The following is a 14,654-nucleotide window of genomic DNA, read 5'->3' as shown; positions in this document are numbered from 1 at the left end:
ATGATAGTTTCAAGGCATTATGAGGAATCCCGCCCTGCTATTCCTAAGGTCATATAGCCTTCTCTTGCTGATAAAATCTTTTACTTTGTGTAAACTAACAGTGGGCAATTTTTTTAAATTTGTAGACATCAAAATGTAGATTGTTTTTATTCACCGTATTTAGCGAATTTACCAGCATTCATCAAATTAATCGAATCACTCATCTCTAATATTTTCCAAGATCTAGAGAAAAATACATTTAAAAATGGATAATATATTTTATATTTATATTTGTCATATTTATTTCAATTTCTATTAACCCCTTAAGCCCCGGAGCATTTTCCATTTTTGCATTTTCTTTTTTTGCTCCCCTTGTTCCCAGAGCCATAGCGTTTTTATTTTTTGGTCAATATGGCCATGTGAGGGCTTATTTTTTGCGGGTTGAGTTGTACTTTTTAATGCCATTACTAGTTTTACCATATCGTGTACGGGAAAACGAGAAAAAAATTCCAAGTGCGGTAAAATTGCAAAAAAAGTGCAATACCACAGTTGTTTTTTTTTTTTTTTTTTTTTTTAACCACGTTCACTGAATGCTAAAACTGACCTGCCCTTCTTATTCTACAGGCCATTACGAGTTCATAGACACCAAACATGTATAGGTTCTTTTATATTTAAGTGGTGAAAAAAAAATCCAAAATTTGTTAAAAAAAAAAAAAAAAAAGAATAGCGCCATTTTCCGAGACCTGTAGCGTCTCCATTTTTCGTGATCTGGGCCTGGATGAGGGCTTATTTTTTGCGCGCCGGGCTCACGTTTTCATTGATAACATTTTGGGGTAGATCCGATGTTTTGATCGCCCGTTATTGCATTTTATTGCAATTTTGTGGCGACCAAAAAATGTAATTCTAGCGTTTAGAATTTTTTTCTCGTTACGTCGTTTACCGATCAGATTAATTATTTTTTTATATTGATAGATCGGGCGATTCTGAATGCGGCGATACCAAATATTTCTATGTAGGGTTTTTTTTATATATATTTTATTTTGAATGGGGCGAAAGGGGGGTGATTTAAACTTTTATATTTTTTTTATTTTTTTTTATATTTTTAAAAACTTTTTTGTTTAACTTTTTGCATGCTTCAATAGTCTCCATAGGAGACTAGAAGCAGCAACTGTCCGATTGGCTCTGCTACATACAGGGGACCAGCAGATCCCCTGCATGCAGCAGAAATGGTCCTGTGCTATGAGCGCCGACGCGATTCCACTCGCGGCTGTTGCGGGCACATGTCAGCTGTAATAATCAGCTGACATGTGCTCGGTTCAGTGAGGGCTCAGCGCAGCAGCCCTCACTGAACGGGGGGTACGCAAATGTACGTACTAATACGGCAAGGGTTTTTAAGGGGTTACACATCTAAGACAGTTTCTACTAGCCCTGGTGTCTTTTGAGGTAATAGTTCTAAGATTGGATTTATCTCAGAACACAACATTTATTATTTTGCTATTTTGTAGTTTTTTTTGCTTTCTCCCTAAAATCATTTCTTAAGCAGGTTTTAGTTTTCATAAACCTTTTTTTTTGGTTGTAAACAGTTTTTAGCTCAGGGAAAAGAAATCTGATAGAGACCAGTGTTATTATGAGCTAAATTTTCTTTCCCTAATTGAAACCAAATGTTGTACAGGTTGCATGCTGGGATTTCTGGCAGCTTCTGTGCCATACACAGAAACTTTCTGAAAGGCGTCTTACATCAGGCACATTACTGAACCTCCCTGCAAACATTTCCTTTGGAAACGGATCGTTCTCTGTCCTTCTACTCTGGATTCGGCTTAAAGGATATACTTGAAGTCTTCATTTGGGGATCTATTATTGATTTATACTAGCTTTTTCTATACTTTCACAGAAACATACAACTTTTTTGGTTTTCGTAGTGCTGCTGGTTTGATAATCATTATCTTACAATTCTAAGAGAAGCTCAGAGAAAATATGGAGGACAACGTACAAGAACATGTTGAATAATAAGAGCGTAATGAAAACGGTTTCAAATGAGTTAAACATACTTTGTGCTAAAAGCGTCTCAAATCTCGGGAAATCACAGGACTAACAGAAACGTGAATTATTAAAAATGTAAGTAAACTTGAAAAATGTTGACTTCCCTTGCATTGCTAACGAATGCAAGATATGTATATACATATAAATATATATGCTTTCAAATATTCACTGCTGTCTGTGTGCCTTTGGTGCCTGTGCTTGGTATTGACTGCCTTGTTATTGCATACATATAGGTATCTACTATATGTTCTTTGAAATATTTTCTGGCATGACTCTACTCACAAATTGGCATGGTGTTGCCGGCTCCTCTTGCAGAAGTGGAGATTAAACCAGCAGACCTATGGAGAATTGCAATCAGTAAGAAGTAAAAGAAATCTAGTGTGTTATTTCAAAGCTTTCATTTTTTCACTACATTGCTAAAATATCCAATTTACTAATAATATTGATATATTTCATCGTGCTAAATAGAATGATAGAGAGACCAATACATTTTTTTTTAAAATCAGAAACACTGTAAATTAATAAATCTAGACACAACTAGCACAAAAGATATTAATTGAATTATGTCCTATTTAATTACTGTTAGCAAAGTAAAACAATTGTTAAAGATTTATACAAAATGCATGATATTAAAATATGAAATTAGTGTTATTTACAAAAATGAGGACAGAACAAATGTTAAAGGGAAACTCCAGAGCCAACTGTAAATTTTCATTGTAATTATTCCTTAGGGAGACAGTAAAGCTTCCAAATTAATAGTTTTAGCGAGTGCTCCCAGATGGCTGCTTAGAAACTGCGAATGACACCTCTACCTACTGTCAGCATGTCACTTTATATTAAGCAAGAGGGCGAAGCTCATGTGGTGATTCACACCTTCAGCATTTTGATCATTTTTGCGTCACAGATGGCAAGGAGTCATAGAATCATAACACGATAATACGGTATATAAACTCATCAATGTTATTTTTTTATTAGATCCCAGTTTCAAACAGGTAATACACTGATTATTAGATGAATGGATAAGTCAATTTATATGTAGACGGCCTTGAATCTGGTAATTTCCACCTTGTTGCATCACCCGCTTCCTACTCAGAACAAAAAGACTTGGAAGTTTAACAGCAAAGTTGCTATTACTTGAAGAGACTTTCCAGATTTGAACAACTATTCCTAAAATCTCTCATGAAAAATTTATCAGGAAGCAATAGAATATCCCACTGTATACTGTATGTTCCTAAAGGAAAGGGAAGATGCAACAGTGAGTAGTAGGTTTTACTGAATATATAGAGATCAGTTCTAGTCAACACAACTCAACTTTCTCAAGACCTTAACAGAAATGTTACTGCATAAAATGCAACTTGACTCTACAGTTAACTATTTCCTGTTTCCTATCCCACAGTGACCCTCTGACAGGAGAGAATAGAGACAACACAGGCCATATAAGTAGATCAAGGATTCTCTGCTTTGAAGAAAACTTCTAGTACAGACAAGGTAAATGAATGCTATGAATCCAGTGTGATGGTGATATTTGCTGGCTACAATTTCTGATTCATATAGTGCATGCCTTAAGGATAAGAACAGTGCTGTTTTGTATTCAGGCAATAGAAAGATCTACTTATGACCCACATCATTTTAATAGTTGCTGCCACTGCCAGATATGGTTACTGTTATGGATGTATTTATTTATTATATTGATTTATTAAACTAAATACATTTATTTAATTCTATGAGTAAAGAAATGTGGTTACTAGTGATGAACGAGCACTAAAATGCTCGGGTGCTCGTGTCGAGCAAATCGTAATACTCGGGTGCTCGACTCGAGCAACGAACCCAATGTAAGTTAAAGGGAAACTCGAGCATTTTTCCGGCAGCCCCCAGAGGTCTGGAGGGGGCCTAAAAAATGGCCAAATCAATGGGAACAGTGCTGAAATGACATGGGAACAGCATGGAGAAGACTCCTGGAAGCATCTCTGACTCCCAGGTCACTGCTGTGAATAATGTTGTCACAGTTTTACGCCACTTTTATGAAATCAAAATGGCTTTTCCTGAAAAAAATGTTAAGGAATAGTGATGAGCGAACATGCTTGCTACTGCTTGGTGCTCGCCCGAGCATCTCACTGCCCAAGATGCTCGGCGCTCGCCGAGTATTTCCGGGGTTGCTCGGTGGGGGCTCGGGTCCCCTCCCTGCATGTTTGGCGCTCTTTACAGAGCCAATGAACATGCAGGGATTGCCTGCCACTCACTGGAATGGCGCCGTCATGTTAGTTGTGGCATTACAGTGATTGACTGTATGCACAGCGTCATCAGGTCTATATCAGACCTAGAGCCACCGTGCTCGTCACAGTCACTCCGGAATCAGACAGTGTAGGGAGAGGTGCTGCTGAACTAGGGAGAGATTCGCTTGTTTATTAGGTAGTGTAAGTAGAACAGAAGTATATTACACATATCCATCTCCACAAACAGTCCTTCTGAGGACTAATCCATCTGCAGAGATATCAGGCAGGCAGGGTATATATAGCAGACTGCAGTGCACATAGCACAAGAGGCTCCATTCCAGTATTGTCGGCTGCTGCTGTTAGATATTTCTAGACATAGGCCCACGTCTCAGGGGCCAAGAATATTTTTTTTTCTGGATCTTAATCCTCATTATTTGCTTAAAAAGCAATCTCGAGAACACCATTTTTCTGTGCCATTTGCTTGTTGGCACTGCAGAATACAGCCAGGTCCTTTCCATATTACAGCGCTAAAAATCCAGCTATTTAAAACTGTGGTATGTCCGTCACACGGATCACATATAATTGCGCTGAAAATACTACCATTTCTGGCCTTCATTAATAATTTGTTTCAGTGTGTCAGTGAAGCTATTGACACCAGTTTGCTGCTCAAAATAGTTACCTACAGGCCAGGTATTCAAAACTGTGTTTTCTCCGTCACACGGATCACATATACGCTTTCATAAAATACGGCGATTTCTGGCCTCCATTAAAAAATATATTTTAGTGTGTCAGTGAAGCTATTGACACTAGTTTGCTGTTCAAAATAGTTACCTACAGGCCAGCTATTTAAAACTGTGTTTTCTCCGTCACCCAGATCACATATACGTTTTCAGAAAATACTGCCATTTCTGGCCCCATTAAAAATTTGTTTCAGTGTGTCAGCGAAGTTTTTGACACCGGTTTGCTGTTCAAAATAGTTACCTACAGGCCAGCTATTTAAAACTGTGGTTTGTCCGTCACACGGATCACATATAAGTTTGCTCCAAATTCAGCCATTTGTAGTGTGCGTGGAAGATATTGTCCTTCATTTAAAATAGGCAAGGCACGTGGAACTGGACGTGATGGTGATGGTGCATGCAGAGGCCGAGGCCGTGGGCAAGCTGAAATTGTGCCACAACAATCACATCTTCTCGCTCGACCTTCCTGTCTCTATTAATAGGGGAACACAGACCACCACTATTGAACACAGAGCAGTGTGAAAAGGTTATTGGCTGGATAGCAGATAATGCTTCCAGTCACCTAGCCACCACCAGCACCACCCTGTCTTCCACATGGTCAAGTCTCAGTAGCCGTTAGTCTGGACCGCATATTCCTCACCCTGAACCTCCTTCCTCCCAGTGCCCAGAGACAACTGATCCCACTCTTGGACACTCCGAAGAGCTGTTCACTTTTCTATTTATAGATTCAGGCCTCTTGCCGGTCCACTTGAAGCGGGCAAGAGAAGATCGCATTTAGCGATGCTCAAATATTTGAGCAGCCACGGTCAAACGAAGGTGACGGTGGGAAAGTGTCACAAGAGGTGGACGATGATTGCCAGAAAGTCAGGATGAGGACCGGGGTGCCGAAGTGGAAGACGAGGTGGTGGATGATATATCAACTAATCCAACCTGGCAGGAGGACATACAGAGCGAGGACAGCAGCACACAGGAGGAGGAAGGCAGAGCACCCCAACAGGCAGGAAGAAGCAGTGTGGTGGCCGCAGATAGAAGGCAGGCAACTGTTCCCCGTAACACCACCACACAGGAAGTTGCCAGTACATCAGTTAGGTCTTCCCAAGTCTGGTTGTTTTTTTAAAGACTCTGATGATAACCCCAAAAAGGCCATTTGCACCACCTGCCAGGCCAGCATCAGCAGGGGTTGCAAAACTACCTGCCTGACCACCACCAGCATGATCAGGCACATGGCAGCAAAGCACCCGACTTTGTTGGCCAAACCCCAGAGTCTAGGAATAGTGTCTGCGGATGGCATCACTTCTTCTTCCGCTGTTGCACATGCAAGCCAATCCCCTGTCCATGGTGCATGCGAAGATGCCTCCTGCCCTGCACCTGTTGTTGCACACTCTCAAGTAGCAGCATCAGGAAGCACGTCCATGCCCTTGTCCAAGCGCAGCGTCCTTGGAAAGAAAGCGAAAAATTCGCAGCCAGCGCCCCACATGCAACAAGACTAAATTCCCAAATTTTACGACTGCTTGCGCTCGAAATGTTGCCTTTTAGGCTCGTGGAGACAGAAGCATTCCGCAACCTGATGGCAGCGGCCGTTCCTCAGTACTCGAGCTCACACACGTACCATGCTGGGCCCATGTGCTTAACCTCGTGGTTCAGCGGTTTCTCAAATCCTACCCGGAGTTGCCAGATCCACTTGTTAAAGTACGCTGCCTGTGTGCCCATTTTAGAAAGTCACCTACAGCTTCCGCTGCCCTTGCAGTGTTTCAGCAGTGTTTGCAGCTTCCGGCTCGCAGACTGGTGTGTGATGTCCCCATGCGTTGGAACTTTACACTGCAGATGTTGGGAATGATTTGTGAGCAGAAGAGGGCAGTTGTTGAGTACCAGCATCAACAAGGCCGTTGGTATTCAGTTCAGACTCCACACATAAGACCTCAGGAGTGGACATGGATGTCAGACATATGTACCATCCTCCAAAACTTTGAGGGCTCCACCAAGATGGGGAGCGGCGATGATGCCATAATTAGCATCACCATCCCGCTTCTCTATCTTCTGAAACGCTCTCTGCTCACAATCACAGATGATGCATTGCAGGCGAAGCAGAATGAGATGGAGCAAGGCACCATACAGGGTGATTACACACAGGCCAGCCTCATCTCATCCCAACGTGGATTGGGTGACAATGAGGAAGAAGAGGAGGAGGAGGAAGCTAGTTTCATGCGCTATAGACGGTACTACCTACACAACTGTCATACTGTCTGTTCAGCGTGGATGGCCTGAGGACAGAGAGGAGGAGGAGGAGGTGAGGATACGTAAGTCTTGCCTGTTAGCAGTCTGGCACGCATGCCTGAGTTTATGTTACGCTACCTTTACCATGACCCTTGCGTTCTCAAAATTTTGGGTGACAATCATTACTGATTGGTGACGCTTCTAGACCCACGCTACAAGGAGAACTTTATATTTCTTATTGCTGAGGCGGACAGGTCTACAAAAATGGGGCTGTACCAGAAGGCCCTTGTTGCGGAACTAGTAAAATAATTCCCATCTGAAAATACTGGTGGCAGAGGTCACAGTTCGTTGGACAACCAAGGAGTACAGGCGAGAGAGACACAACTTCAATCCAGCAGAGGCAGGGGAACACGGTCAAAGTTCTGGGACATTTTCTCAGTCCCGCCCATTGCACAGGCTCTGAGGCGTGGGGTACTCTCACAAGGAGTGCAAAGTTTGGGAAGATGCTGAGGGAGTACCTTGCTGACCGTACCAACGTCCTCTGTGATTCCTCTGTGCCTTATAATTATTGAGAATCCATGCTGGACACGTGGAATGAACTGGCTCTCTACGCCTTAGAGGTCCTGACCTGCCCTGCCGCCAGCATTTTATCAGAGCGGGTTTTTAGTGCTGCTGGTGGAATTATAACTGATAAGCGCATCCGCCTGTCAACTGAAAATGCTGACAGGCTAACTCTTATAAAAATGAACAAGGGCTGGATTGGGCCAGACTTCTCAACACCACTGAATGATAGCAGCACAACATAAACTCAAATCCAGTGTCTTTTTTTGGGAGGTGTATTCCCATGCACCTTTTCACACCCACACATGGGTATACGCGTCCTGATTTTGTCTATTTGCTCTTGTCCTCCTCCTTCTCCTCATCCTCAACCACCATATCACTGTGGTGACCGTGGTCCATGATGAAACACCAACATAATTTTTTTAAAGAGTGTTTATGATGCTCGTAAAAATTTTTTTTTATACAGTATGTTCATGTATACCCCCCAGGAGTAAATGTTTGTCAGCCCATACACTTAGTGCATAGGTATTACAAGTACAGGAGACCAGCTCCTTTCTAATGGGAACATTTTTTTATGAGGCCCTCCTCCCTGTCTCTTCCAAGGGGCATTGGAGTGCCTCCAAATTTTTGGCAGTCCTTGCATTCATTGCATAGGCAAACACTATGGGAGACCCACTTCCTAATAATGGGAACATTGTTTTTAGGAGGCTCTCCGACTTCTATGTCTCTTCCAAGGGGAATTGGAGTGCCTCCAAATTTTTGGCAGCTTTTGCATTCACTGCATAGGCAAACACTATGGGAGACCCACTTCCTAATAATGGGAACATTGTTTTTAGGAGGCTCTCTGACCTCTACGTCTTTTGCAAGGGGCATTGGAGTTCCTCAAAATTTTTGGCAGCCGTTGCTTCACTGCATAGGCAAACACTATGGGAGACCCTCTTCTTTCTAATGGGAATTTGCCGTTACTGTGGCCCTGCTCTATATGTCTTTAAATTGTTAGTGGGGTTTTTCCCAAATTTTGGCAGCCCTTGCAGTCACAGCATTTGCATTACCACTATAGAAAACCCGCTCCTCTTTGTGTCTTTAAATTGGTTTTGTGTTTTTTTCCAAACTTTGGCAGACATTACAGTCACTGCATACACAAGAACAGAATGGGAGACCTGCTCCTTTCTAATGGGGACATGTCGTTACTGAGGCCCGACTCTATTTATCTTTAAACTGGTATTGGGATTTTTCCCAAATTTTGGCAGCCCTTGAAGTCACTGCATGGGCGTTACCACTATTGGAGACCCGCTCCTTTATAATGGGAATATTTTTTTTACTGATGCCCTCCACTATGTCTCTTCAAAGGGGTATTGGGGTACGTCCAAATTTTGGGCAGCCCTTGCAGTCACTGCACACGCAATAACAGTATAGGTGACCCACTCGTTAATAATGGGAACAACAAAGCATAGTTGGCTGATGGCTCTCTAACAATAGCGAGGGCCGACTGATGGCCCTATAAAAATAGGCTTTGTGACTTTCAGAGTCTCTCCATCATAAATGAAACAGGATGTGTCTGATGATGTGTCACACACCTCATGGCCAGATAAGGTTGTAAAATGTTAAAATGACAAGCATTTGTCTTAAAAAATAACGTAAAAAAAAAAATTAGGATCTTTCTTTAGTATAAAAAACAGAATCGCCAATGTAACCTCAATGTAATCACATTGTTCAGCTCCTTCACCTGCTCCTCCATCTCCGAAATGACAACATCAGTCACAAGCTGAAAGCCCTGCAGAACTGCCTTGGCAAAGCGACAACAGACTGTGCTGAAGATAACATGCTTAATGCTTAGGTAACAAACTGCCCAGCGCTGCAGAGTTGTTGAAAGCTGTAACATAGCAGCCTGATCTGTGGCTCTCACCGCTGAACATAACAAACTGAAAAACATTAGGCCCACCAGAGGATTTGATCCTGAAGGCTCACCTTTCTCCCCTGCTCAAGAGCCCCATGGCTGCTGCAAAGTTTGCTCTATCATGAACTCTCCTGATGGAGAAGCCAGGGCCCACCCGAGGACTCTTTGGTGGGACTGTCCAACCCTGCTGAGAAGTAGTCCTGGCTAAGAAAAGTGTGTGGGAAGGTTCCCAGACACTCTATGACTGCTTTTTACTGAGGTGGAAACTCACGCAAACACGGGGAGAATATACAAAATCCTTGCAGATGTTGTCCTTGCTGGGATTTGAACACAGGATCCCAGCACTGCAAGGCTTCAGTGCTAACCATGAGCCAATGTGCTGCCATCCACCCTGTGATATCTAACAGGCTGGAGAAACTTGCACCTACTGCCACTCTATCTTCAGCTCCTTTGTGAGAAACTAATGTATTTGGGAAGCCACTCAGTCTTTTTTGCTTTTGTATATTTATGTTGCCTTATATACAAGTCATTATCCTGGAAAGCATGTTCCTCAACATATTTCCCAGGAAAATCGATTTTGGTTTCGTTTTTGTATGCTTTGTTGTGAGTCTGTAAAAGTGGCGTAATACCTCTGACAACATTGTTGACAGCAGTGACCTGGGAGTCAGAAATGCTTCCAGGGGTCTTCCCCATGCTGTTCCCATGTCATTTGAGCACTGCTCCCATCGATTTGGGCAATTTTAGGCCCTATGCAGACCGCCGGGGGGAGCCGCCTGAAAAATGCTCGAGTTTCCCATAGACTTACATTTGACTCCTTGCTTGGGTCAAGCACCCGAGCATTCTAATTTGCTCGACCCAAGCATCAAGCACCCGAGCATTTTAGTGCTCGCCTATCACAATTAAGGAACATTCTTTCCAGGGTAATGATTTGTATATAAGGCAAAAAAAATAACTAAAAACAAAAATGCTCCTCCACACCTTGGGCTATGTTCACACGTAGTTTTTTTAAAGCGTTTTTTGCATTTCTTTAAACGGTGGAAAATACGTTCACCAGTAAATGTAATTTTAACATTTTACTACCTTATCTGCTCATGTGATTGGTGAGTCTAGATCAGACACATCCATAGAGTGCTGAAATGACATGGAAACAGCATGGGGAAGACCACTGGAAGCATCTCTGACTCCCTGGTCACTGCCTAAAACCGTGGTCATCAGACATGATCCTATTACTGTGGTAATAATACAGACATTTTTGGCAACATGACAAATATTAAACTCCATTTAAAATGGGCAAGGCTCATGGCAAGGGACGGGGAAGTGGATGTAATGGTGCACACCGAGGCCGAGGCCGTGGGCAAGATGAAACTGTGCCTGCTGAATGACACAACAAGCACCCACATCATGTCGACCTAGCTTCCTGTCCCACTTTCTAGGGGATAGTGGAATACCACTCTTGAAGCCAGACCAGTGTGAAAAAGTTGTTGGTTGGATAGCAGATAAATAATGTTTCCAGTCAGCTTACAACCACCACCACTCTGTCTTTCACACTGTCCAGTCTCAGTAGCCTTGAGTCTGGACAACATTATTATTATTATTATTATTATTATTGCGCCATTTATTCCATGGCGCTTTACATATGAAAAAGGGGTATACATAGCAAAAACAATTACAATAATCTTGAACAAAAATGTGACGGTGACTGGTACAGGAGGAGAGAGGACCCTGCCCGCGAGGGCTCACAGTCTACAAGGGATGGGTAAGGATACAGTAGGTGAGGGTAGAGCTGGTTGGAGTGAGGTTTACTGCAGGTTGTACGCTTGTCAGAAGAGGTGGGTCTTCAGGTTCCTTTTGAAGGTTTCAACAGTAGCCGAGAGTCTGATATGTTGATGGAGAGAGTTCCAGAGTAGGGGGGACGCACAGTAGAAATCTTGTATGCAATTGTGCGAAGAGGAGTAGAGAACGAGATCTTTTGAGGATCGGAGGTTGTGTAAAGGTAAGTACTGGGAGACTAGGTCACAGATGTATGGAGGAGACAGGTTGTGGATGGCTTTGCATGCCAAGGTTAGGGTTTGAACTGGAGTCTCTGAGCAATGGGGAGCCAGTGAAGGGATTGACAGAAAAAAGAGGCCGGGGAAAAGCGGGGGGACAGGTGGGTTAGTCGGGCAGTGTTTAGGATAGATTGGAGGGGTGCAAGAGTGTTAGAAGGGAGGCCACAGAGCAGACGGTTGCAGTAGTCAAAGCGAGAGATGATGAGGGCATGCACTAGTGTTTTTGGAGATTCTTGTTTGAGGAATGTGCAGATCCGGGAAATTTTTTTAAATTGGAGTCTGCATATTCCTCACTCTGATCCTCCTTCTTCCCACCATGCCAGACTGTCCGGGGACAACTCACCCACACTTGGACAATCCGAAGAGTTGTTCTGTTCATCTTTCCATTCATAGATTCTGGCCTCTGGCTCTGTCCGCTTCAAGCGGGGCAACAGAAGGTCGCATGTAGCGATGCCCAAATATTTGAGCAGCCATGGTCACCCAAAGGTGATGGTGGGAAAGTTCAATGACTGTCGCAAGAGGTGGATGATGATGAGATACAATGGACTGAAAGTCAGGAGGAGGACCAGGGTGCAGAAGTGTAAGATGAGTTAATGGACGATGAAGTCGATGGCCTGAACGCCAGAGTCCAGAAACAGTGTCGGCAGGTGACATCAATGCCTCTTCCTCTGTTGTACGTGCACGCAAAGCCTCCGTTCATGATACAGGCGAAGATGCCTCCCACCCTTCACCTGTCATTGCACATTTGCAACCATCACAGTCAGCAACCTTTTCCACGTCCTTGTCCCAGCGCAACGTTCAGTTGTCCCTACTAGAGATGAGCGTTGTTCTACTCGAACTGTTCGCCAATCTCAAATTCGAGCTGTTTTGGGCGGTGTTCGAGCCGGTCGGCGAACACGAACAATTTGAGAAAAATTCGGCTGTTCGAGGTTATGTTCGATAACTGTTCGTGCACCAAAATCATAACTGGATTTTTTCTCAGTAATGATGAAAATTAATGTTAATACGCAGTTTGAGTGTACAGCGGGGCGGGGGGAGGGGCAGGGGATGGATCTCTGCAGGAACAATGAAGATCTCCATTTTTTTTTCTCTTTCCCGCATTTGCAGTGGGGAGGTGCAATCTGTCAGCCTATCAGCAGCGCACACACGGAGCGAAGTGCTTTTTTTCACACAAGCAAGGGCATGTGTGATTGGCAGTGTATGTCACATGTCCTTGCCCTATAAGACCAAGCCATTTTCCCCGTCGCCACCATTTTCTCACTGCTGCAGCTGCGTGTTAGACGGCACCGCTGTTGCTGTGTGCGCTATACCTTGTTAATTTCAAGCCAATTTTCGCACAAATATACAGATAGCTTGGGAGTAGGGAATAGTTGTGATTGCAGTCCTTTTAAGGACTAGGTTACAGCATTTCCTACGACTTTTATCAGGCAGGTCTGTGCTCTTAAATAGATAGATTGTGGGAGTAAAGACTAATTGTAATTGGAGTCCTTTTCAGGACTAGGTTACATCAGTTCCTATCAGTTTTTGCCAGGCAGGTCTGTGCCAGTGCTGTGCAAGTTTTTTTCACAGCATTTGGCTGAATCTAGCAAAGCTAATCCTTTTTGGCCTATTGCAGAGTGTGTTAGTCAGTGGAGTAGCCTATCTGTGTTGCAAGATATACCACCTGTGTATAGAATACCAATTTTTTTACTGCACCTAGTGAAGTAAAATCTTTTGGGCATAGCATCATTCTATTAGTCCATCTATACTGACCTCCATCAGGTTGCAAACTGAATATAATTTTTTTCTGCATCTAGCTCTGAAAAAATATTTGGGCTTCTAGCGGTGTGTGGGACTTGGTCTATTAGTCCATCTATACTGACCTCCATCAGGTTGCAAATTAAAAATAATTTTTTTCTGCATCTAGCTCTGAAAAAATATTTGGGCTTCTAGCAGTGTGTGGGACTTGGTCTATTAGTCCATCTATACTGACCTCCATCAGGTTGCAAATTAAAAATATTTTTTTTCTGCATCTAGCTCTGAAAAAATATTTGGGCTTCTAGCAGTGTGTGGGACTTGGTCTATTAGTCCATCTATACTGACCTCCATCAGGTTGCAAATTAAAAATAATTTTTTTCTTCATTTATCTCTGAAAAAATATTTGGGCTTCTAGCAGCGTGTGGGACTTGTTCTATTAGTCCATCTATACTGACCTCCATCAGGTTGCAAATTAAAAATAATTTTTTTCTGCATCTAGCTCTGAAAAAATATTTGGGCTTCTAGCAGTGTGTGGGACTTGGTCTATTAGTCCATCTATACTGACCTCCATCAGGTTGCAAATTAAAAATAATTTTTTTCTGCATCTAGCTCTGAAAAAATATTTGGGCTTCTAGCAGTGTGTGGGACTTGGTCTATTAGTCCATCTATACTGACCTCCATCAGGTTGCAAATTAAAAATAATTTTTTTCTTCATTTATCTCTGAAAAAATATTTGGGCTTCTAGCAGCGTGTGGGACTTGTTCTATTAGTCCATCTATACTGACCTCCATCAGGTTGCAAATTAAAAATAATTTTTTTCTGCATCTAGCTCTGAAAAAATATTTGGGCTTCTAGCAGTGTGTGGGACTTGGTCTATTAGTCCATCTATACTGACCTCCATCAGGTTGCAAATTAAAAATAATTTTTTTCTGCATCTAGCTCTGAAAAAATATTTGGGCTTCTAGCAGTGTGTGGGACTTGGTCTATTAGTCCATCTATACTGACCTCCATCAGGTTGCAAATTAAAAATAATTTTTTTCTTCATTTATCTCTGAAAAAATATTTGGGCTTCTAGCAGCGTGTGGGACTTGTTCTATTAGTCCATCTATACTGACCTCCATCAGGTTGCAAATTAAAAATAATTTTTTTCTGCATGTAGCTCTGAAAAAATATTTGGGCTTCTAGCAGTGTGTGGGACTTGGTCTATTAGTCCATCTATACTGACCTC

At 42.7% G+C, this 14,654-nt stretch overlaps 1 protein-coding gene across 3 annotated transcripts in view; it reads left to right on the top strand.

Moving 5' to 3' along the window:
* The first annotated feature begins 1,670 nt into the window (after positions 1 to 1,670).
* The window catches only part of DDR2 (discoidin domain receptor tyrosine kinase 2), a 1,082,289-nt gene continuing 1,069,305 nt past the window's right edge, over positions 1,671 to 14,654 (top strand). For all 3 annotated transcript variants that reach the window (XM_073643022.1, XM_073643023.1, XM_073643021.1), the window contains exons 1-2: positions 1,671 to 2,094; positions 3,416 to 3,507. The gene's annotated coding sequence lies outside the window, so the exon portion shown is untranslated. The remainder of the gene's footprint in view (positions 2,095 to 3,415; positions 3,508 to 14,654) is intronic.

Source organism: Phyllobates terribilis, unplaced genomic scaffold (genome assembly GCF_046119375.1).
Source record: "Phyllobates terribilis strain yellow unplaced genomic scaffold, ASM4611937v1 Scaffold_8__6_contigs__length_399053987, whole genome shotgun sequence".
Classification (NCBI taxonomy): Eukaryota; Metazoa; Chordata; class Amphibia; order Anura; family Dendrobatidae; genus Phyllobates; species Phyllobates terribilis.
The sequence above is the reverse complement of the archived record's forward strand: the minus strand, read 5'-3'. Positions and strand labels throughout refer to the sequence as shown.